Raw genomic sequence first — 22,111 nt, forward strand, 5'->3', positions numbered from 1 at the left:
AGTACTTTGTTCTGGTAGGCCTCAGCAATGAAATCAGAGAAGTTAAGCCATTTGCGCACGGTCACACAGCTGATGAAGTGGTAGAGTGTAAGCCGGGGTATGCATCTCAGACCTTCTTCTCTGCAGTAACGCCCTCCATAGCAGTGCTGGATGTTGCGTTGGAAGGGACCCCTAAGCAGATGGCCAGCTTGAGCTGCTGGAGAATCAGGGTGTGCCTTTTTCTCTCCGCTCCTCCTCGCTGTGGGGCTAAGGCAGAGAGGGGAAAGAGTTCATGAGTGTGCCGGAAAATCTGGAGGGGGCGACTCGGCTGGAGTGAAGGCGAGCCAGCTACACCATCCCTGACAGGGGGCCTCCCGGCATCTCTCTCAAGACCTGCCTGTTCTCGGTGCCCTGGGCGCATGTGCGGGAGGGCAGCAGGCACCGGACTTGGAATCCTGCTTGGCCTCCCATCGGCTGGGTGACCTTGGCCCAGGTGCCCGATTTCCCGGCGCCTCAGTTTCCTCAAGTAGAAAAGGAGGGCAAGTCCGACCCCTCCTCTCCCCAGTGCTGTTGTGGCAAATGTGGCAGTGAAAGTAAGCGTGTCTGGGCCCAGAGCGGGACCTTAGAGATGAGACAATAAGCAGGCATCCTCTGTTCTGTCTTTCCCAAGCCACGAGGTGCCACAAGTAAAAGCCACCGGGCGCCCCTCTTTCCTTCCCTCTCCTTGGCTTTGTCTACGCTGGGCCAACTGTGGCTTCTCAAGTTTGGCTCTTAGTATGCATGGCTCTTCCCCAAGCTTCCAAGTGGGATGATCTACATGAAAAATTAATTGTGTATTTTTTTTCCTCCTTTTTTTTTTCAAATGGAGAAATTATTTAGGGCTTTGGGGAAGATGGGGCAGCCATTTGCTATGCAGTGGCTCATCCCCTTAGCCATCACCCCTGCCATGTTCAGCAAATGATTCCTCTATTCTCTTCCTGGCAGGTGGTCTCGCAGCTACATGTGTTCTGCGTATCCAGCAGGGTGCTCCGGGGAACGCGACGTGGTGATGACTTCTGTTTCTAATTACTGCCATATCAGGAGGCAAAGGAAAGCAACTTGGCCGGCCTGCTGGGCTGCTGTGGAGCACTGACATTCTTGGTTATCGGGTTCCTGGGGACAGCGGGGCCTGGCCACCTGACTGGTCACTTGAGTCTGGACTTGCCTTTCCCCAGACAAACCCAGCAGCTCAGTGACTGACAGGGACATAGGAATCGATACGCCCTTATTTACTGAACACCTAGTATGCCCCTGGTTTTGGGTCGAGCACTGGGGCTGGGGGAGAGACAAGCAGTCACAGACTGCTTGTCTGTGGTAAGTCCTTCGGGGGACTTACCATATAGCTGGGGACAAGGACAAAAGAAATAAAGAGAAAAAGTTGTTCCATTTGTCCATCCAACAGCATTTAGTCCGAGTTGCCCTGTGGAGTTCATAGTCTAGTGGGGCAAAGAGAGCAATCAAATACCATCCCCAAAACTCCGGAGCGAACCATGGTCAATGCTTTGAAAGCAAAGTACAGAGGCTGGTAGGGCATAGAGGGGGACCCGACGTCTCTGGGGTTAGAGGACTCCTGGATGAACTGCTATGGGATCGAATCAAGGACATGGACAAGCAAGGTTCCTTTAGGAAGTGTTTAGGAAGAACGAACAAGAATTAACAAGCTGTTAGGTGTAGTGGGGAGGAAATTGTTAACTAGGACTTCCAAGTTTCTAACTAGAATAGCTGGAAATCAAAGGTGCTCTTGTCAGGGCCCTTGGGATGGGGAGGGATTTCTGCAGGGCAAGCAGCACAGAACAGGACACGTGCGGAGGATGGGGCGGCGTGACTGGAAGTGTTGGGCGAGGTGGGCCGGCAGGTGGCCCGGAGCCCGGGGTTTGGGGCTGTGAGAGGCGGAGCCTTCCCAGGGAACCCTAAGGGCAAGTGAAGGCAGGGGTGGGGGGCAAGTCTCAAGCTGGGGAGCTGCTCTAGCTAAGGCTTCCGAGGGGAGGCAGGGGCCTCACACTAAGGGACACCCTGACACTGCCGTGCCGTGGGGTCATTAGGCAGCCAGACTCAGAAACTCGCTCCAGGTCATTTCAGTAAAGTGTGTGCGCGCGGATGCACGGATGCGCGGTGTGTGGTGTGTATATGTGTGTGGTGTGTATGTGTGTGTGTGTGGTGCTATAACCCAGGGCAGGAAATAGCTGGACCACCTGGGAGGGGACCTTGGAAGTCATTTAGGGCAGCCTGTCCTTCCGTCTTTCTGGGGACACACCGGCTCTCATCTCTGCCTTCCTCTGTGTACCTGTTCCATGTTCCTGCCTCTCTCTGCCGGCCTTTGAGTGCTGCCGTGAGTGACTGCTCCTTGCTTCTTCGTGGCCGTACTATGGCTTTTTAGTTCGAGAATCCAATATTATCCATCTATTCATTCATTCAGTAAAACTTATTGAATACCTACTGTGTGTCAAGCAGTATTTTTAGGCAGTATTTTTAGCAGATATCAAAGCAAAGCCTCTTATTCCTAGTAGGGAAAACATTAAACAAATAAAGATATAATATTTCAGGTGGCCATATGCTGTGAAGAACAATAAAGCCGAGGGAGGGTCTGGAAAGTGTGTTTGGGGGATGGGGCGGAGTGCCATTTTTATAACTGCTGTCTGGAGAGGCCTCGCTCGGATCCAGCGACATTAGAGCAGAGACTTGAGGAAATGAGTGAGTGATCCATGCAGGTAGCTGAGGTCAGAGTGTTTCCAGCAGAGGGGAAAGATGGGTGAAGACCCTGAGACGGGGCATTGCTCGAGACCTTCGAAGGCGAGCAGACAAGTGTGGCTTGCGGGGAGTGGGGTGGGGAGCCCCTGTGGAGACGGGCCCCGCAGGGGAGGAGACCGCACTTGGGAGGCCCAGAGTAGAGGAGGAAGCGACGTGACCTCCACTGCAGCAGGTGCATTGCGGGCACGAGCGGGCGTGGGGGGTGGGGTGGGACACAGACTGTGGGCATGCGCGCAGGCCGAGCGCGAGCGGCCAGCAGGCTCAGCTTGATCCGGCTGAGATACCACGGTGATCTGGGCTGGGGCAGAGCCGGGGAGCCGACCAGAGGACGTCACCGTCTGGATAGGTTTGAAGGTTGAACAGTTGCCAGTGGATCTAACTGATTTTGTTTCTGGATCTTTCAGTTTAGCTTGTTGAGAGAATCTCATGGGCCCAGAGCAGCCTGTGGATGAACTAACCAGAGAGGGAGAAGGATAGGGTCAAGTTCAAAGCAGCAGCACTCCCCGCGAGTGAGGGAGGAAGGACTCAGGTGTCCCATGGTTGGCCTGTTTCCTTCACTCGTGCCCCGCTCGTGAATGGTGTGTGGTGTCCGCAACAGCCTGAGACGGAGACGGAGGTGCTCTCGGTCCAGTCTGCTGTTTCAAAGGCGGGGGCTCAGCGAGGATGAGTAACTCTCCCTCGGCCACACAGCCGGTGGAAGGAAGAGCCTGGATCCCACCTTTTGGATTCCGTCGGCTTCCAAAGCCTGCGCTGTCACCCCGGAGTCAGGCCGCCTCCGGGGGGAGGAAGAGAACAGCGGAGGGAGGAGACGGGGGCCGCGCGGGCACAGGTGCAGGTCTGGGGGGCCCCCGAAGGAGCGTCTGGAAGCGGGAAAGCGCTGACGGTGCCCGCGCCGCGGAGAAGCCGCCAGGGTGAGCTGGGAGCCGCGGCCTCCGCGCTGGCCTCCGCGCTGGACTGACGCCCCGGCTGCTGACTCGGCGGCGCTGCCCGGAGAGCCGGGAGCCCGAGACAGGTCAGTGGCCCAGGCGGGCTGTAGGCCGGCAGAGCGGGGGCCGCGGCTGGGAGGACTGCGCCCCCTGCTGGCGGGGCCCCGGGGGGCCCTTACCGCCTTCCGGCCTCCCTTCTGCTCCGGCTGGGCCGTGTGAAAGTGCCCCCCAGGAGTTTCCGTCGGTTTCCCGTTCTGGGTTCAGTGTGGACTGATCTCTGCGCTGCTGCTGCAGGTCCTGTTCCCTCTGGCCCAGGCTGACAAAGCAGCCCCTTGTCTGGGGCCTTGCCAGTTCAGTGACGGGGGGGGGGGGGGGGGGGAGGGAAGGAGAGAGGAAAGGATGGGACGGAGGGAGAGACACGGAGAGACTGACGGAGGGAGGGAGGGAGATAGGATAGAGAGGGAGAGAGGAAGGGAGGGAGGGAGGGAGGAGAGAGAGGGAGGGAGGGAGGCAGGCGGTAAGGGCCCCCGGGGGCCCCGCCAGCAGGGGAAGGGAGAGAGGAAGGGAGAGAGAGAGAGAAGGAGGGAGGGAGGAAGGAAGGAAGGGAGGGAGTAGAGAGAAGGAGGGAGGGAGGGAGGAGAGAGAGGGAGGGAGGAAGGGAGGGAGGGGGGAGAGAGAGGGAGGGAGGAAGGGAAGAATGGAGGGAGGGGAAGAGAGGGAAGGAGGGAGAGGAAGAGAGGGAGGAGGGAGAGAAGATGGGAGGGAGGGAGGAGAGAGAGAGAGAGAGTATCACCGCTCATAGTCCAAGTGAACGGGAGAGGAGCGCATAACCCCCCAGGGAAGGGACAGAACTATCTGGAGGACAACACGACCTTCCCCAGCGCCTGCCTCCCGGGCGGTCAGAAGCTCTCAGGGCAGCACCTTGGCACAGGGTGAGAGCTCAGAAATGGTACCTGTGGCTCTTGCTAACGGGCTGGCACCGGCACCCGGGAAGGCAGTCTGCCCCCCCCCCCCCATGCCTAGGGAGGCTCCCCTTGCTCTCATTCGCGTGTTTGTCACCAGGAGGAGAACAGCGGTGGTACCTGGCCCGGAGGCTGTCATGGAAATCTGTCGGGACACCCACAGGCCTGCTTCCCGACACTGAGCGCCGGCCCCCCCTCTGCTCCCCACACCCCTCACGCTCCCACCTCAGCTACCCCTCCTCCAGGCTCTCCTGGCTCTTCTTCTTAATATTGTTTTGTTAAAAAAAAAAAAAACAACCCAAAAAACAAAAAAAAACCCCAAAACAGAAATGTGAGTGGAAATCATTTTTAGTTACAGATTTTGGTCGGGATCCCTAGCTAATCAAGTTGCACTAGAGTGATGATTCCTTACTTTCAAGACTGCAGAGTGAGGAAAATGTTGCCTCCAGCTTGATTTCTAATCGGAAAAAAGAAAAAGTGAAAGCTGAAGCCAGCTCAGTTATAGACCCGGGGCGTCGCGGGAGGGGGTGTCCCCCTGCAACGGGGCCCTCATCATCTCTCCCAGTAGCACTGAGGACGTGCCCACAGGCTGTTGCTTACTGTATACATGTTCATAAAGAAAAAAAGTGGGACGGACACAGCCTAACTAGAAATTCACATTTTCAGAGAACGACTCTAGGGACACTTAGTACGGACACTTACGTACCCTCGGGAGTGCATTTTATCCAGATCTGGAATGGTGGCTGAGAAGGCCAATCATACTTACAGGGGCTGCAGCAAACTTGGGGAGGAGGGGGAAGTGGGAAGACCTGTTAAGTCAGGGAAGAAGAACCGGTGAGGAGAACGGAGTGCCTATGATGAGCTTGAATTTTTGTCCAGGCCACAGATGTTATGATCCGCAAGGCATTTTTTTTTTTGAATTTGATTTTCTAATTTTGGCCTCACAGCAACCTTGAGAAGTAGAGAGAGCTGGTATGTTTATCTGTATTTTCCTACGTAAGATCAACAAAGCTCAGGAGAGATTAAGTGAGCTGAGGACACAGCCAGTAAATGAGAGGGGCCAAATATTTTGACTCTTTGCTACCTGTTATTTTTATTACTACAAGTAGCCTCTAGAAGGTGAACATAGGTTTCATAAAATGTTCGTGTAACCATTATTCCTTTCTTCATTAGGAATTTGGGTATGCCCAAGTGGTTCTGTTGGGGAATGAGCAAAAGCAGTAGAGAGCAGATTTAATGAAGGCTAACTTTTGACCTGAGTTACAGCCAACTACTTCAGTTAAGTGTAGGTTCATTGGTCCAAGGCTACAGCCCTCTTCTCACAGGTGGAGATGGTGACAAGATTCGTTTCAGGTGTCTGCTGGTGTTCTTGGGTTGCAAGCAACAGAAATCAGGTTGGATAAGTTAAGCAGACGATTGTGTTGGGAAGATTTCAGGCAGCTCTCAGGGTCCACGGGAAGACTGAAGAACTGGCCATGGACAGAAGCAGTGGCCCGGGCAGTGGGGGGGCTGATAAGGTAGGAACCAGTTGGGGGCAGCATTGGGCCAGTGCTGTCAGAATGAAGGGCAGAATGTCTGGCTCGCTTCCCCTGAATCATTTGATGTCCTCTTGGCCAGGACCCACTTGACAGTCTCAGTGAAGTGACCTGTCGTCAGAAAAGGAAAACAGAATTTTCAGTTACTGAACGAGGGGGAGCTGGGAAGACAATACCCACCCTTTACGTGGACCCCTCCAACCCCGTGCCATCTTCTGGTAAGTAAAAGAGAGTTTTGCTAGCCCCAGTCCAGGATCTTCTGTGATGTGGACAGTGGGGATAAGTGAGGAGGGCTGGCGGGGGTGATGAAAGGATTCAGTCAGTCAACACAGAGAGTGAGTAGGGAGGAGAGGGGAGGAAGGTATACATGCCTTGCTTGATGCTGGGACTGAGACAGGTCTGGAGTTTAGAGTATCTCCCAGGTAACATCACAAAGAGCAAAGACAAGGTGCTCCTGAGATGTGTTGTGGTGAGTTATGAATTGAGTCAGGATTTTTTGTTGTTGTTGTTAAAGATTTTATTTATTTATTTGAGAGAGAGAGAGAGAGTCCGCACGAGCCTGGAGGAGGGACAGAGGCAGAGGGAGAGAGAGAGAATCCCAAGCAGACTCCATGCTGAGCGCAGAGCCTGACACTGGGCTTGATCCTGACCTGAGCAGAAGTCAAGAATCTGATGCTTAACCAACTGAGCCACCAGGCGCCCCTGAGTTGAGTCAGTTTTAATGTACTTCGTGAGATGCAAGAAAAAATTAGCAATTCTGTTTTAATGACATGTGGGTCCTGGGTCATGTGACTTTGAGTGTGACTTTGTGCACAGACTGGATAGGGCTCTGGATTTTCTTAGGGTCACAGTGATATTTAGTGTTTGTCATCAAAATTCTTGGAAAGTGAGTGGCCTATGGCTTGCAGGGCAGGAAGATGAATGTGACTGAATTGATCCATTCCCTTCTTTTTGTCCTTGTTCTAGAATTACTCATTTTAGTTTTTCGATGAGGAAAATTTTAAATCTGCTTAAAATTTCCTTAAGGAAGTAAAATCTGTGATGGCTTTATTTTCCAGAAAGTGAGCATATTTCTGGTCAGGGTTTAGGATGTACTTGGATGGGTCCTGCATTTCCATCATTATTGTTCCCTTATAAACAGCTTATCATTTTTATTATAAATAAGACCTTGAGTGCATAATTATATATATATATAAATAGAATCACATGATCTAACTCATAAAAGTTTAATTTGTTAGTCTGTAATGTCACTTGGAAGCCAACATTATTATCATCATAAGAACTAACTTCCAGAGTAAGAATTTCACGTGCGTAGTAACCCTAGGAGGTTAATCTACTCTTATCTCCACTGTACAGATGTAAACTGTATATAAACAGATATAAACATTGTACAGTATAAACAAACTCATTTGTTTACAGTCACACAGTTAATAGGAAAGAATGTCACGAACCGGCCCATCTGCATGGTTGCATCACTGATTAGTTCGACCTACCAGTGTGGCTCATTCACCACAATGCTCGAACATTCCGAACCCAATCTATTATATTAGCATCATTAAGAGAACTAAAAAAAAAAAAAGGCCATTGGTAGGTTAATGAATCAATTTTGGCTTAATTAGTGTTTGCTAATTAATTAATTTAAACTCTTTTTGGGGGCATTTACTATGTGCTAGGCCCTGTGGACACAGTGGCGAGCTAAGATAAAATACCTGTCTTCAAGGATCTTAGAGCCTGGTGGAAATGTCAGATGATAATCAAATAATTGCAAAAAATAAACATAATTATAAATTCTGATAGGGATACGTTCTTCGAGAGTGAATGACAGTAGTAGTGATAGGTGGAGAGAAGACAGGAATGAAAGGGAAGCAATTAGATATGTCCACCTGTCATCCACCGCATTTCTCACGTCCTGTACGACTGCATCAGTTGTGATGGACGGAACAACGATGAACAAGATGTGGTCCTTGCTCTCAACAGGAAGTCAAGGGAGAGAACACGTGTACATAAAGAACCAGAACCATATGCCATAAAAACATGAGTTAAGATGACAGGATGGCGGGGTTAGGGTATGACAGCTAACATTCCTCCGGCTGGAGGAATCAGGAGAAACTTCCTGGAGGAGTGGGTATTTGATGTGGGCCTTGAAGGATGGGGAGAACTCTGCAGGCAGAGACTGGGGCTGTTGGCCCAGATGGTGGCACGCACCAAGGCCACGTTCGTGGCGAATGTGCTGGGCTGGGTACGGATCTCCCTGGGAACTGTGCAGGCCAGTGGTTCCTATACCTGGAAAACTTTTTACACATTCAGATTCCTGGGATCCACCCCAAGACTCTCCTTAAGTGGATTAGGGAACACCCATTTTTACAAAGCACCCTGCGTGAATCCGATGTATAGGACGGTATGGCGAGATGGGGTGTGGCCAGATTCTGCATGGCCTGCGGCTTGGGGCCTAGGAGTTTGCTTTATTTGGTGGGACATAGCTGAGAGAAGGCATCACCTGAGCCAGGCTCCAGGAAAGTCAGTCTGATTCAGGATGCTGGGCTCCTCCAGAGCCTGAAGGCAAGGAGACTAGTAGAGACTAGTTAATCGCACCTGCCAGAAGTTCATGGCCTGGGATGGGGCAGTGCGAGTGGCCAGAGCATTCAAATGAGTCCCGGGGCCAGAGTCAGCAGGACCTGGGACCCAGATGGATGGGGAGGGGATGGAGAGCAGCTGGGCAGTGCCACTGCAGGGCCACATCTGGAGCTCCACAAAGGACAATGAGGGAGGGCGGCTGGCCGGAGGCCTGAGCCTCTTACGACACGGGTGCCTGGCCTGAGGCTTTCTCTCCTCATTATGTCTGCCCGGGAGAGGCGTGGAAGAGAGAAGCCTCTTGGAAGCCCAGGTAACATTCCAAAAGTCCTTCTGGCTGAAAGGACGGGTTCTTTTATAGAATCGGAAAGGAAGCCGGATGCAGGAACAATGACATCGAGACCAAGGCTGAGGAAAGACCTACTGGTTGAGTAGATCGGTCTTGGCTCAGAGACAGAACAGTTTCAGCCAAATAATAGTATCAGTGATTGTAACGCTAACAGCTATTGGGCACTAAGAGGGGGATAACCATGTGTTAGAAGCTTTGTCAGAGTCATCTCTTTTAACCCGGGCAATAGCCCTGAGGAATGGCACTTTTAGCTCCAGTAGGCAGACGACGAAACCGAGGCCCGAGGCCCTCCAGCTCCTGCAGGGCAGAGCCGAGATGCTGTTCGAGCCCTCCGTGGGACTAAGTACCTGCAGCGGCACGGGACTCGAGGGGGGCGCGGGGGGAGATGGGGGGAGAGCCCCAGGCCTGGAACCGGAATCCCCAGGGCCAAATCCCAGCTCTGTCTCTCCCCAAAGCCTCAAACCCAGGCCCAGATCTGGCCCTTGTAAAGTGTCCCCAGTTGCACTCGCTGGCGCAGCCTCGCTGCGTGGTTGTGAGGCTGGAGCAAACAGAGAAGGTTGCAGTAACACCACACGGCTTGCTCTGCCGACAGCCTGTGCAGGGAGGACCCGCTCTGCTCTCATGTACTCATTTAAAGGGCAAAGTCTCAGGGGAGGTTGTAAGAGACCGTTCCTCTCAACTCCATTCAGCACAACAAACCCTGAGGGCCAACTCTGTGCCCGGGGCAGGCACTGGAAGTTTCCTGATGATTGATCCTCATGTGAAGGGGCAGGGGAAGGACATGAAAGATGAAAGCCAGCACTCCTACCCTGCAGCACAAGGAGCAGTGGGAAGGAACAAGACATTGGAGACGTCCTTTTCCCATGAACTTCAAAACCTGGGAGATGACTGGATCAATAGACTGTAATTTTGAAAGCAACTAAAGGGGCGCCTGGGTGGCTCAGTTGGTTAAGCGACTGCCTTCGGCTCAGGTCATGATCCTGGAGTCCCTGGATCGAGTCCCGCATCGGGCTCCCTGCTCGGCGGGGAGTCTGCTTCTCCCTCTGACCCTCCCCCCTCTCATGTGCTCTCTCTCTCTCTCTCTCAAATAAATGAATAAATAAAATCTTTAAAAAAAAAAAAAAAAGAAAGCAACTAAAGGACGGGAATATGATGATAATCAGTGGGGTGCATGGGTTTGTGAGCTACAACTCCTATAACACTGAAACATTGCTTTCCATCACAAGATAACTGGCTTTGGCTCGGGGCCAACAAAAAGTAGATTTAGGGGAATATTGAGGTTCAATGAAGAAATCACTCTCACTTGAGCTTTCTCTGAATCCTAACTTGGGGAAGCAACAGCAAATGCACTAGTTCTTCTAAATTGGGGGGGGGTGGTGGGGAAAAAAAGGAATGAGAAACTGCAGTTTGCTCATCTTGAGACTGTGGCTGAGTTCACTTCCTTTCCACCCAAGGTGAAATTCTTCCACTGAGGCAGGGTTGTCCCGGGGCTGCAAAGCTGTAGAGGGAGAATGTTTATTGATTGAGTTCATGCATTTTACAAGGAAAGAGATGCCCTGGATTGCTCTGAATCTGTTTTATGGTATAACTGTTTCTTAGAGCAAAGTATTTATTTTTAAGCATCAGCTGCACATAGTCTGGTGGTCCTCAGTTGCCTCAGGCAAGTATTTTGTTTTCCGAACTAGAAACCAAGAAAATTTAAGGCAGATGTGCAACCTTCCTCCTCTGCAAGCTCCCTCCCCCCGGCCCAAGCCCAGTCCCGATCCAGGGTGAGACCGTGAGGAACACTCTGGGGCTGGGGGGAAAGCCCTCTCACCCAGCCTCTTGGTCCCAGTTGTAGCGTGGCCTCTGGGGCACTGCGGGTGTGTGCGGGGTTGACTGTTGAATCTTGTGCCGTCTGATATATGAGCGGGAGGCTCTGTCAGATGGGGTTTATCTTGCCTCACCAATAAATGCAATAAAGCCTCTGCATGTCATGGTTTGTAGCACTCGAGGTTGATAAAACGTCGACAAGCCTGTAGGATCTGATCTGCCCATATGGTACTTACATGATTATTTATGGTTTATGCGTGAGTCTTGTCACTCATTCCTCCATCCAACATTTATTGAGCACCGACCATGTGCCAGGCACCGTGCTAGAAGCTGCTGATATAAAAATAATTGAAAGACAGCCCCAGCTGGTTTTTTTTGACGTCCCTAGCTCTTAAAAGCCCAGAGAGAGAGTGTGACACATACACACAGAGTTGTGGTTCAGCGTGATGAACACAAGGATAGAGAGATGTCACAGGAGAAAGTAGATGACTTTTGAGGGTTTTTAGAAGAGGCTCTCTGGAGGAGGAAGGAGATAGCTTATCTGGGTCTTAAAGGACTCAATAAGTGCTTCTCAGACAGTCTAGGTTGGAAAGCCCTTGGAGGCTGAACCGCACGGACAGAGAGTTGGGGGCACTTGAGATAAATCAGGGTGCTAGTGCTGGAAGAAAGGGAACTGGATGCCAGGCAGCAGAAAAGATAGCAGAGTTGCCTTTTGAATTCCTAATATGACCTAAGTACCTTGAGCTGGAAACCTGGATCACAGATTTGTCTTGACCTCCATGGCAAGTGGGGACCCACCATAATCACGTGCTGCAGAATCAGCTTGGCTCCCCAGCTGCAGTGTGGGGCCACTTGGGAAGCATCTGTCAACACAAACTTGCCTGGGAAGGGGCTGGGTCCCTTGAGATCCACTCTCCTTTTTCCTTCCATCGGGCTCTCCCTTTCTGCCCCAAGAACAGCAAGCACTTTGTACCTTCCCACCAGGGGGCGCCCTCACTGTCTCGATGTTTGGCAGCTGTCCCTGGAGCCGCAGCCAGGTCCACTTCCTGATTAGTCCTTGATCCTCATAGGCTTCTCCAGCCAACAGGGCCATGTAGGGCTGCATGCCAATTCCCCTCACATAGAGCTAAAACGTCCTCCAGTATATGGGAATTGCTGCTATAGGGAGCTTCAGACACATACTGTCATAAATTGAAGTGACAGGAAGCTACTTAGCCCTTAGCTGGAAATGGTCTCTAGCAGATGATTAGGGTAGTCAGGGTTTTCACACTTCATGGCTCCAGGCAGACTGGGAGGGAAAGGAGGCTGGGATGGGAGCAGAGACAACCCCTGAGCAGGGAGGCCTCTGGGAGCAGGGCCAAGGTCAGATCCAATGTCACAGATGGCCCAGTTTCTTTGGTACCACTTCTACTGGCTCCTTGGCCAAGGGAGAGAGCCTGCAGCTGAGGAGAAAGAGCCGCAGAGCAGGATGGGGAAACTGGAAGTCTGGGCCCAGCTCTGCTTTGAATTGGCTGAGTCACTCAGGACAAGGGGCTTTCTGTGTCTGTTCCCTCATCTGTGAAATGGGGGGTGGCCCACCCATGAAGAGTGTTGTGAGGGTCACAGGATATTAGGTGCTCTGAACTTCATCTGCTTCCTCATTTGTAAATGAGAGAATTTGGCTCTCTCACTAGGCCCTTTACAGCACTAAAATCCAATAGCTACTTTGAAAAATGAAAAACTATAATGCAAATACTTGGTGTTATTTTTTGTTGATTATTATTCCCAAGTGGCAAATGAAAGATCCCACTAAGGTACTGAATAACCTCCTATTCTCCACTGGCCAGTTCTTAGCAAAAGGGAGCAGGGCAGCTCAGAGCTTATGACTGACCAGATGCTTCTCTGTGGAACAAGATCATGATGGCCTGCTTGCAGAGGAGACTTCATTGCAAAAGAAGAATAAAGGAAATTGCAGCATCTCTCCCTGACAAGTTATTGAAGCTTATTTAATAGCAAAAAGGATATTTCTGGTAAGGAATGGGTATTATGGTAAAAAAAATAATCTGACTTCGGCTAGATCAAAAACAAAACAAAACAAAAACATCCTTTAAGTGGGGACCCATGCAGGGTTACAGAGAGAAGCACAAGATCCCTCGCTGTCATGCTAGGGAAGCAGGACGTCTGAGCATGAAGCATATAATAAAGGTAAGTTAGATGAGAATATATGGAGAGTGCCCAAGATCCACAGAGCATTCCTTGGTTATTTGGTGAATGAATGGCAGAGAGTGGCCTGTGAGGGTGGGAAGAGATGCTGTGGGAGCCACGTGCATGATGCTTGAGGTTTAAGAGCTCACAAGGAACAGCCAACATGGGAGCCTCGCTGGTCCCCCCAGAAGCAGAGGTCCAGGGGCCAAAGGGGAGGGGAGGTGGCATGGGCTTCATTAAATCCAGAGTAGTCATTTCCTTCTGTATTGACACCCTCCTACACCTTCTGCTTCCCTAGATTCACTCTGGGACCTGGCAGACTTTGAGGTCTCCTACAGGAAGTCTCTCAAGAAAGAGGCTTCTGGCTTAGGAAACTGTGTGTCAGTTATGGGAAAATCACTTGTTTATACCTTGCAGGCTTTCTCCGGGAAGCAAGAATGGATGGGAAGTACCATGGGGAAAAAACTGAACTCGGAGGCCAGCTGGCCCCAGATTTGGATCTCATCCAAGTCACTTAAACTCTCAGGGTCTCAGTTTTCTTGTTTGTAAAATGGGGTTCATTCTCACAGCTGCCTGTGAGTCTGAGTCAAAAAGAAATATTCGATGTGGAAGAGCTTTGTCAACACTAAAGTTATTATCGAAAACTGAACAATGCTGTCTGGTGTGGCTCTCCACGTTCTAGTTCTCTGAGCCCCATTTCCTCATGTGTAAAATGCAGATTATAACAGCACCTGCCATGCAAGATCATCCTGAGGAGGAACCCAGGCAACACGTGCAGAGTGTTTAATTTAGGGCCCGCTCATGGGGCATGTGGAATCCCTGTTCGTTCCTCTTCTTCTAGTGGTTCAAAGCTCGGTCATGAGGAAAGCTTGAAGCTGGCAAAAGACTCCATTATAAACACCCTGGTGACTGTCACCTCTGGAGAGGGTCGAAGGATTAAACCAGCCTTAGGTCACCTGTCCAGTCCAGCAATTCACAAGCAGATAGATATCTTTAAAGAGATAGCTCTTTAGCAAACTGTAGCTCAGACAGCAGCCTATCTTGATCTTTCCTCCCTCCTTTCTGGGCCTCTGATCTGGGCAGGTGAGGAGCAGCTGACAAATGGTGTGAGGCCAGCAGAGAGGACCCTCAGGGACTTGCCTCCCACAAGTGGAGCAGCCCACCTGTGCAAACCAAGGGGGCCCCTCTATGGCCGAGGAGCCACACCACTGAGGACCAGAGGTGACGCTGAGCAGTCCTGCCTGCCCGAGTTCCATGGTGACCAGGGTAACTGAGTGCTATGAGTTCTGGGCCATGAAGGCCATGAATCCTGGTTTGTTAGGTCTGCCTCGGCACTAAGTAGTGCCTTGCACTGGCTCAGGGAAGCTCAGATTGTCCAGCATCGAAGCTTGATTTATCTCTCTTGGACACTTGCTTGGAGTCTTTGAGGCTTTTCTCTGCGTTGTGATGGATATTCCTGGTCCCATTTGCTTCTACATCACTCAACTGTGTGGCCTGCACTTGGTGTTCTACCCACAGACCTTTCTCTTCTCCTCTTGTGGTCCCTGGGCAACACCGCCCACTGCCTTGGCTTTCACCATCACATCATGCTGATGCCGTTGGAATTTCCATCTCGAGTCCCACCTCTCTCCTGAGCTACATGCCCATATCTCCAGCTGCCGCCTAGACAGGTTCACTTGCATGGCCCATGTGAACCTTGAACCCCAAACATCCCAGACCTAACTCACAGCTTCTCCTACATTTTGGGCTCCATTTGGGAGCCAGATTATACGCTTCCTGGGGTGGCACTTCATCCAAGACTGTAGGATGACTTGGATGACTAGAGCTCAGTGTGTGGGCAGGACACATATTCCTGGAGCCTCCATTTTTATGGAAGGTAGGCAAAATACTATAGAATAGAATGCAAAGTCTATATTAGAAATTAAAGCAGAGGGCGCCTGGGTGGCTCAGTCGTTAAGCGTCTGCCTTTGGCTCAGGTCATGGTCCCAGAGTTCTGGGATTGAGCCCCGCATCCGGCTCCCTGCTCTGTGGGGAGCCTGCTTCTCCCTCTCCCACTCCCCCTGCTTGTGTTCCCTCTCTCGCTGTGTCTCTCTCTGTCAAACAAATAAAATCTTAAAAAAAAAGAAATTAAAGCAGAACTTAAGGTTTTATTTTTTAATTTTATTTATTTATTTATTTAAAGATTTTATTTATTGATTTGACAGAGATAGACACAGCAAGAGAGGGAACACAAGCAGGGGGAGTGGGAGAGGGAGAAGCAGGCTTCCCAAGGAGCAGGGAGCCCGATGCGGGACTCGATCCCAGGCCCCTGAGATCATGACCTGAGCTGAAGGCAGACGCTTAACGACTGAGCCACCCAGGCGCCCCAGAACTTAAGATTTTAAACAAAATGTGTCTGCAGGAGTTCCCTCAGACTGTGCCCCCAGTTCTCAATGGGGGACAAGTTTGTTCTTCCCATAAAGGACTCAAGTTACATGGGGTTAGAGCATAAATATGCAGTCATCTGCAGGAAAGAGAACGGAGAATTCCCAACCAGCAGGTGTTGGTTGTAACTGACTGAATGTGTGAGCAGGGGCTGGTCAGCAGAGGAGCCATAAAAGAAGGAGTGTGTTTTTGTGCACTAGCCAGGGAAGGGGCAGTCGTGCCGGTAGACATGCAGACCTATTGACAACAGTATGTGTAATGGGAAGACTGGGTGCATAATAAGCCAACTGTGAGTGTTCCAACACCATTGACAAGAGCATGTAATAGTAAGTTGTAGGCTGTGGGGGAAATTCTTTATTTCTTTCTTCTACTCTTTGCTCATCCCATTTTCATTTATAGCCCTCATTAATGTTTGAGATTCACCCTCCCTCATTCCAAGGCCACATGATTTAGGCACGGTCCTACCCCAACTTAGGGGTGGAGCACAGGATGGGCCTAGGCTAATCAGCAAACTTCATTCCTCCTGATTACAATGTGAATCTTAGGACTTTTGCAGGTCTACTAGAAAAGAGGCTGTGTCCTTAACTAGTTTTAGAGTTGTGAATGTGAGGCTGGAGCTGCTGGAGCCACTTTGTCACCATGCAGGGAGACTTTGTCTGAAAATGGCATCAGCCAAGAGGAGGCAGAGACAAGAGGTGGAGAGAGAGAAACTGAATCCCTTGGAGCTCTTACGTTAAGTCATGCCTGGGGTCAGTTCTACTTCCGGCTTTCTCAGTTGTATGAACCAGTAGATCCCCTTTGTGCTCAAGCCAGTGGGTTGGGTTTTCTGTCACTTGCAACCATGAGAATTCTAATGGCCTCTAGTTCATTAGGTCATGTAACCTGATGGCAACTGCATATTTGTTTCTTCTCACTTTTTCTTGATTTCATGTCCTTATTTCATTCATTATTACTCATTTTATTATATCATTATTATTTTTGGTCAGTGTTGATTTTCCAAGTGGCTCTTGCCAGGGAGAGTGAATGTACTGATTACATATGTGCATAGATTTTCCCCCTCCAAATAACAGGGTTTTTTTGTTTTTTTTAATTATAAGGAAGTAAATGGGTTTTCTGATATTATAATTTGGTCACTGTAAGCCCAGTTCCTTAGAGAAGGTGCAAATTGGGTTTCTGTCTTCAAAAGATGGAGGGTCGAGTTCTGGATTGTGGAAAATTGACCAGAGTAGTAAATGTAGCCTCTAGGCCTTTTCCCTGGAGGAACAAGCTGATATCAACGTGTAGCTGTGAGTATCGGAAACCTTTTACCTCCTCGTCCTTCAAGAACCATCTGAAATGTCTCCTCCTCCTCTTTTCCCATTCATTCAATGATTATTTACCAAGCACTGGGTATGCATAGTGGAGAAAACTGACAATAACCCCCACTTTTATTGAGCTTATATTCTTGTGAGGGAAGGCAGACAATACACAAGGTAAATATGTAATATAGATAGTAACACACAATTGGGGGGATTGAGATGTTTTAGACAGGGTGATTGGAGGAGCAACTCTTCACCAAAGACCCAAGGAGAGTGAGGGAAGCATCTGAACAGTCATCCGAGAAGGGCCCCCAGTAGAGGGAATGGCCAGTGCCAAGGCCTGAGGCGGTAGCTGACTGGGCAGTTTGGGTGAGGGGTGACCAGCAAGAGATGGAGTTGGAGAGAAGGAGGCCCAGGGTGTGCAGACACACAGGGGTCAGAGTGAGGGTGTGGGAGGTGGGAGCGTTGGAGGGCTTTGAGCAGACAGTGACAGGATTCAACTCATATTTGGGCAAGATCCCTCTGGCTGCCATGTTGAAGATGGATGACAGAGGGACCATGGGCAGAAGCAGGAGAAAAGCTGGGAGGTGATGGTGGCCTGGCCAAGAATAGAGGCCGACTGGATTTTCTTATCAACTGCATCGATAGCAAAGATTGAACGATGGCACTGAAGTTTATTTTATTTTATTTCATTTTATTTTATTTCATTTCATTTCAATTCATTTCATCTTATTTTATTTTATTTTTTATCCTAAGGACTAATGTGTCAACTTTGGCTATGCTATAAAGGACACTTACAAATAGAAGTGTTCCTTCTCCTGGGCTGTGGCTGCTTTAGGGTAGGGTGCTTTTATTTCTCCATCTTTGTCTCCCCCCAAGTCTGTGTAGGAGACACTCGTACAGGGAGAAGATGGTGTGACAAAATGGAAAGCACCACACGACTGGGAGCCTGAGCACCTCTCCTTTGGGAATGCCTTTGAAAGTGCCGAGCAAGGAAAGGGAGTGGTTTCCTGACTGGCACAGGCAAGCAGCACAGTTGTGGAGGTAAAGCTCAGGACCAGTGTTGGGTGGACTAGACTCTGGGATTTTTAGAGGTCAAGGGGGATCAGGGCTCTGGAGTAGGTGGACTGGGCATAGTGTCTGGAGTGTCAGTGGTCTTGAACCGTGGCAGGGGTCCTGCAGTAGCATGATGCGGAGCAGAGACTAGGCTTCTGGAGGCAACTGGCCATGGCAGTGGCCATGAAGGACATCCAGATCAGAGGCTTGGTAGAGTCAGGTACACCACGAGTGTGCCACTAACTAAGGCCAGCAGAGTGACAACAAACAGAAGTGGTGCAGAGAAGTGGACAGATACTGGAACAGGGAAGAGACTCTGATTATAAATGGAAATATATAATTAAAAGTCTCTCCATCCTTTCAGAGATTCTCAAGGAGATACAAGAAGGCAGAGGACTAAGCTCATGCAACTTGGTACGTGGGTGAAATTGATCTAGAGGTCATACTACAAACTATTAAAGTGACCTTGCCCAGGGTAGGACCTAGGGGATATTTTGATTTGTAAGTGTTGTCTCTATAGGACAGTTCTGTTGATGGCTCTCAATGTTCTCGGTTCTCCAGGGGTATTAGCAGTGCTAAAGTGGTTCCCTTCTGGGTCTAAACCTCCTCTTCATTTGTCTTCTCTTTATCTCTGTTGTTTGTTGATGTCCCATACTGACCCATATCCCTTACTGGCCCCTTCTGGTCAACACTATTTTGGTTGCTCCCCTATATCATAGCTTGTAGAAGGATTGTTGTGTCCTCTCCGTCTCTGTCTGCAACTGTTTGTAAAGATTAGGCTTTAATATACACAGACTTCTGTCTCAATTGTATAGCCTTAATCAATTTGGCTCTCTTTATTTCTTTTTTATAAGATCTATTGTCTTCTGATTACAAAAGAAATACATGCCCATTGTAGAACTCAATTGATTTTCTAGAGCTTTTATTTTAAATTTGCATTCCCTGTGAATGCCCATCTGGGCAATTTGGGAGATGCTGGAGGGGCAGCTCTCCCTGAATGCAAATGCATCCTGTGCAGCCTTTGCTGGTGAAAGGGTGTCTGGGAAACAAGGATTCACAGCGGAGTGCTGCCTGGACAACCTTCTTCATTGTGCAAACATTCTTCCCCTAGAGTTGTTATTGCCCCCCACTTTCAAACATGCTTTTAGCAACAGCAGCTGGAATTAAAGGCATTCACTTACCAGAAAATATGGCCTTGCAGGGGCTTTGTTGCTTCTTATTTCATGCTCTTCACTTGGACAGTTCACATGCGATTTGAAAGGGCTTTGTGCAAAATTCTGTAGTTTATCTGTGTGCTGATTTTCTTGGGTACACGCTTTGACTTCTGAGTGTGCAAGGGTATTAGGCCTACAGTCTTTGGTCAGAGTAAGAAAAATCAGATAGTTAACCAAGCCTAGTTACTATCGCATGGTACACATTTTCTTGTACCTTTTTCTTCCTCCTGAATTCATTAAATGCTATGGGATCATATATGAAAATTACCCATCTTCATAATCACCAGGGAGAAAAGAATAATCCTTCCGGAGCATCCAGTTTGTGTCACTCACCTATCATCTCTGACTCATAATCCTCACCATGACTCTTTGAGGAAGTATTGTCCCTACTTTACAGGTGTCACTGGAAGATGGATGAAGAAATTGGCACTCAGAGAGGTTAAGTACCTGCCCAAGAATTTTGAGTCTGGCCACCAGATTTGCTGTGACCTTGGGTAAGTTCTTAAATGCTATTTCAGGGCTAGGGCCAGAAAATTGCAACTTGAGGAGAACAAATTAAATTGTTTAATTGTTAAATTGCAAAGACCAAAGGTGCTGATTTTCTGTCCAGATTATTTTTTTCAGCTCTATCTCAGCCCTATTTTCTCCTCTTAAACAACCCAACCAGCCAGTTATCCAGGGATTGATATATGGCTGGGAGCAGACTTGTGTGAGCGTAGGCAGGAGAGCCCAAGGAAAACCTACTGGCTTGGCTGATGGGGGTGACAGCTTGGTAATGGACCAATGAGAGTGTATATATGAATTAAGCACCTTTCATTTCCTTTGCTGCAAAAACATCAATTAAGCTTGAATAATCCATGGGTTTTCCCCACTTTCAGACAGAAGAAAATCAGCACAAATTGGCTGGAGTGTTTTTTCCTCTAGGTTTTGATCATCAATCGTCTTCGGCTCCTTTCTGCCCTCCTCCCCCCAAAAAAAAACAGCCACACACTGCCATTCCTGGCACCCACCGCGAACACTTACTAGGCAATTTGTTCAGTCTTGAGTATAATGAAGATATGCACTCAATATTCTGAAGGCTGATTCTATGGAGAGGGTGCCAGGCTATTCGCTGAATGTTGGTGAAGGTTTGTTCAGAGCCCTTTTTGCAGGTTGGCCAAGTTGATTGGCTTTGACATCACAGTCTGATCCCTGGCTGGTCCTGCCCTGCACTTGAGCCAAACAGATGTGTCTCCGCAGGCTTCTCCATCTCACACCAGCCAGAGAAAGCCTCATTTGTCTTTGAAAGGCCTCCCTCAACCCATACTTTCTTTGAAATGAGGCTGGAAACGCCACGCTGCAAGAATCGATAGGAGCAGGGACCTTTCCCTCCTTCAGGAGCCCAGTATTCCAGTGTTTTGGGTGACTCCGTCCCCCCCCCCCCCCCCCCCCCGCCATAGCATCCCAGCTCCCTTGGATAAGCAGACTCCCGGATGTCATCTAGCTGCCCGTTTGCTCCTAGGTGGGATAAACCTGCACCTGCCAACCATCGCCTGTCCTTCTCACAAGGGCAACAGTTTATTAAGAGCCAAAGGAGTGGCACTTTCTGTTTGGTCCTTCCCACAGCTCTGCGGGGAATGTCAGAGGGAGCCCGCAAAACCAAGACGTGCAGCTACTTTGTCAATTCAGTTCAATAGGTTTTATCAGCCCCATTTTCCAGATGAAGAAAATGAGGCTCAGAGATGTTCCTTTTTTTTTTTTAGTAGTCGTAAAAGTCAGGCTTCCTACTCAGAGTTGACTGGTTACAGATCCCATTTCCTAAAGTTTTTTTTTTTTTTTTTAAGTTGTGAAACACGTTAGTCACATACAGAAGCAGGTATACGTAAACCTCATATTCACATGTAATTGGAAAAAAGCACAGTACTCTTATTTTAAATAGAAGTTTGTGATATTGTATTGTTTTGTTTTTTAACTATTGTTTGATTAAATTTGGTGTTTATTTAATAATGGTGGAAATAGCTCACATAATTTTCACATAATTTTCATATAATTTTCACTTTTTGGGTGTGAATAAAAATTCGGGGTTCTTCTCCATCTGCCCAGAGAGGTCCGCCCTGCAGACTATGGTGAGTGGCTCCCCCATGGATGACTCACACTTTCACCCCACGTAAGCCTACCATGAACATGTGACTGCCATGTTTTGCATTTTTATGTTCTACTTAATTGATATCAGATTGTGATTTGCTGTTCTTTTTTCCTTTTGTGACTTGTTTTTTACTCAATTTTTGTGTGTTAGATATCTATCTGTGTTGTTAAAAGTAATTGTAGTTCATTCATTATAACTGCTACATAATATTTTATCATTTGGTAAGCCATAATTTTTTATTCATTTTCAAGTTAATGTACACTCTGGTTATTTCCAATTTTCCAAACAATATTGTTTGGAGATTACAAAATGACAATATTACAAACAGTGCTGCAATGAATGTTCTTTTTTAAAAAATTTAATTTTATTTTATTTAAATTCAATTAACATATAGTGTATTATTAATTTCAGAGGTAGAGTTCAGTGATTCATCAGTTGCATATAACACCCAGCGCTCATTACATCATGTGCCCTCCTTAATGTCCATCACTCACTTACCCCATCTCTCCTCCCCCCTCCCCTCCAGCAACCCTCAGTTTGTTTCCTGTGGTTAAGAGTCTCTTATAGTTTGTTTCCCTCTCTGGTTTCTTCTTATTTTATTTTTCCCTCCCTTCCCCTATGATCCTCTGTTTTGTTTCTTAAATTCCACATACGAATGAAATCATATGATAATTGTCTTTCCCTGATTGACTTATTTTGCTTAGTATAATACCATCTAGTTCCCTCTACATCATTGCAAATGGCAAGATTTCTTTTTTTATGGCTGCATAATATTCTATTGTATATATATATATATATATATATATATATATATATACCACATCTTCTTTATCCATTCATCTGTCGATGGACATCTCAGCTCTTTCCATAGTTTAGCTATTGTGGACAT

At 48.6% G+C, this 22,111-nt stretch overlaps 1 long non-coding RNA gene across 2 annotated transcripts; it reads left to right on the top strand.

Annotated features, from left to right (window-relative positions):
* The first annotated feature begins 2,552 nt into the window (after positions 1-2,552).
* Positions 2,553-21,381, top strand: LOC144382791 (uncharacterized). 2 transcript variants are annotated; one of them, XR_013450191.1, is made up of 4 exons: positions 2,553-3,778; positions 6,272-6,407; positions 19,495-19,591; positions 21,180-21,381. It is a non-coding gene; the product is annotated as an uncharacterized LOC144382791 (long non-coding RNA). The 2 variants fall into 2 exon arrangements; XR_013450192.1 differs by having other exon boundaries at positions 2,553-3,677.
* Positions 21,382-22,111: the final 730 nt, after the last annotated feature.

This window comes from Halichoerus grypus, chromosome 8 (genome assembly GCF_964656455.1).
Source record: "Halichoerus grypus chromosome 8, mHalGry1.hap1.1, whole genome shotgun sequence".
NCBI classification, from domain to species: Eukaryota; Metazoa; Chordata; class Mammalia; order Carnivora; family Phocidae; genus Halichoerus; species Halichoerus grypus.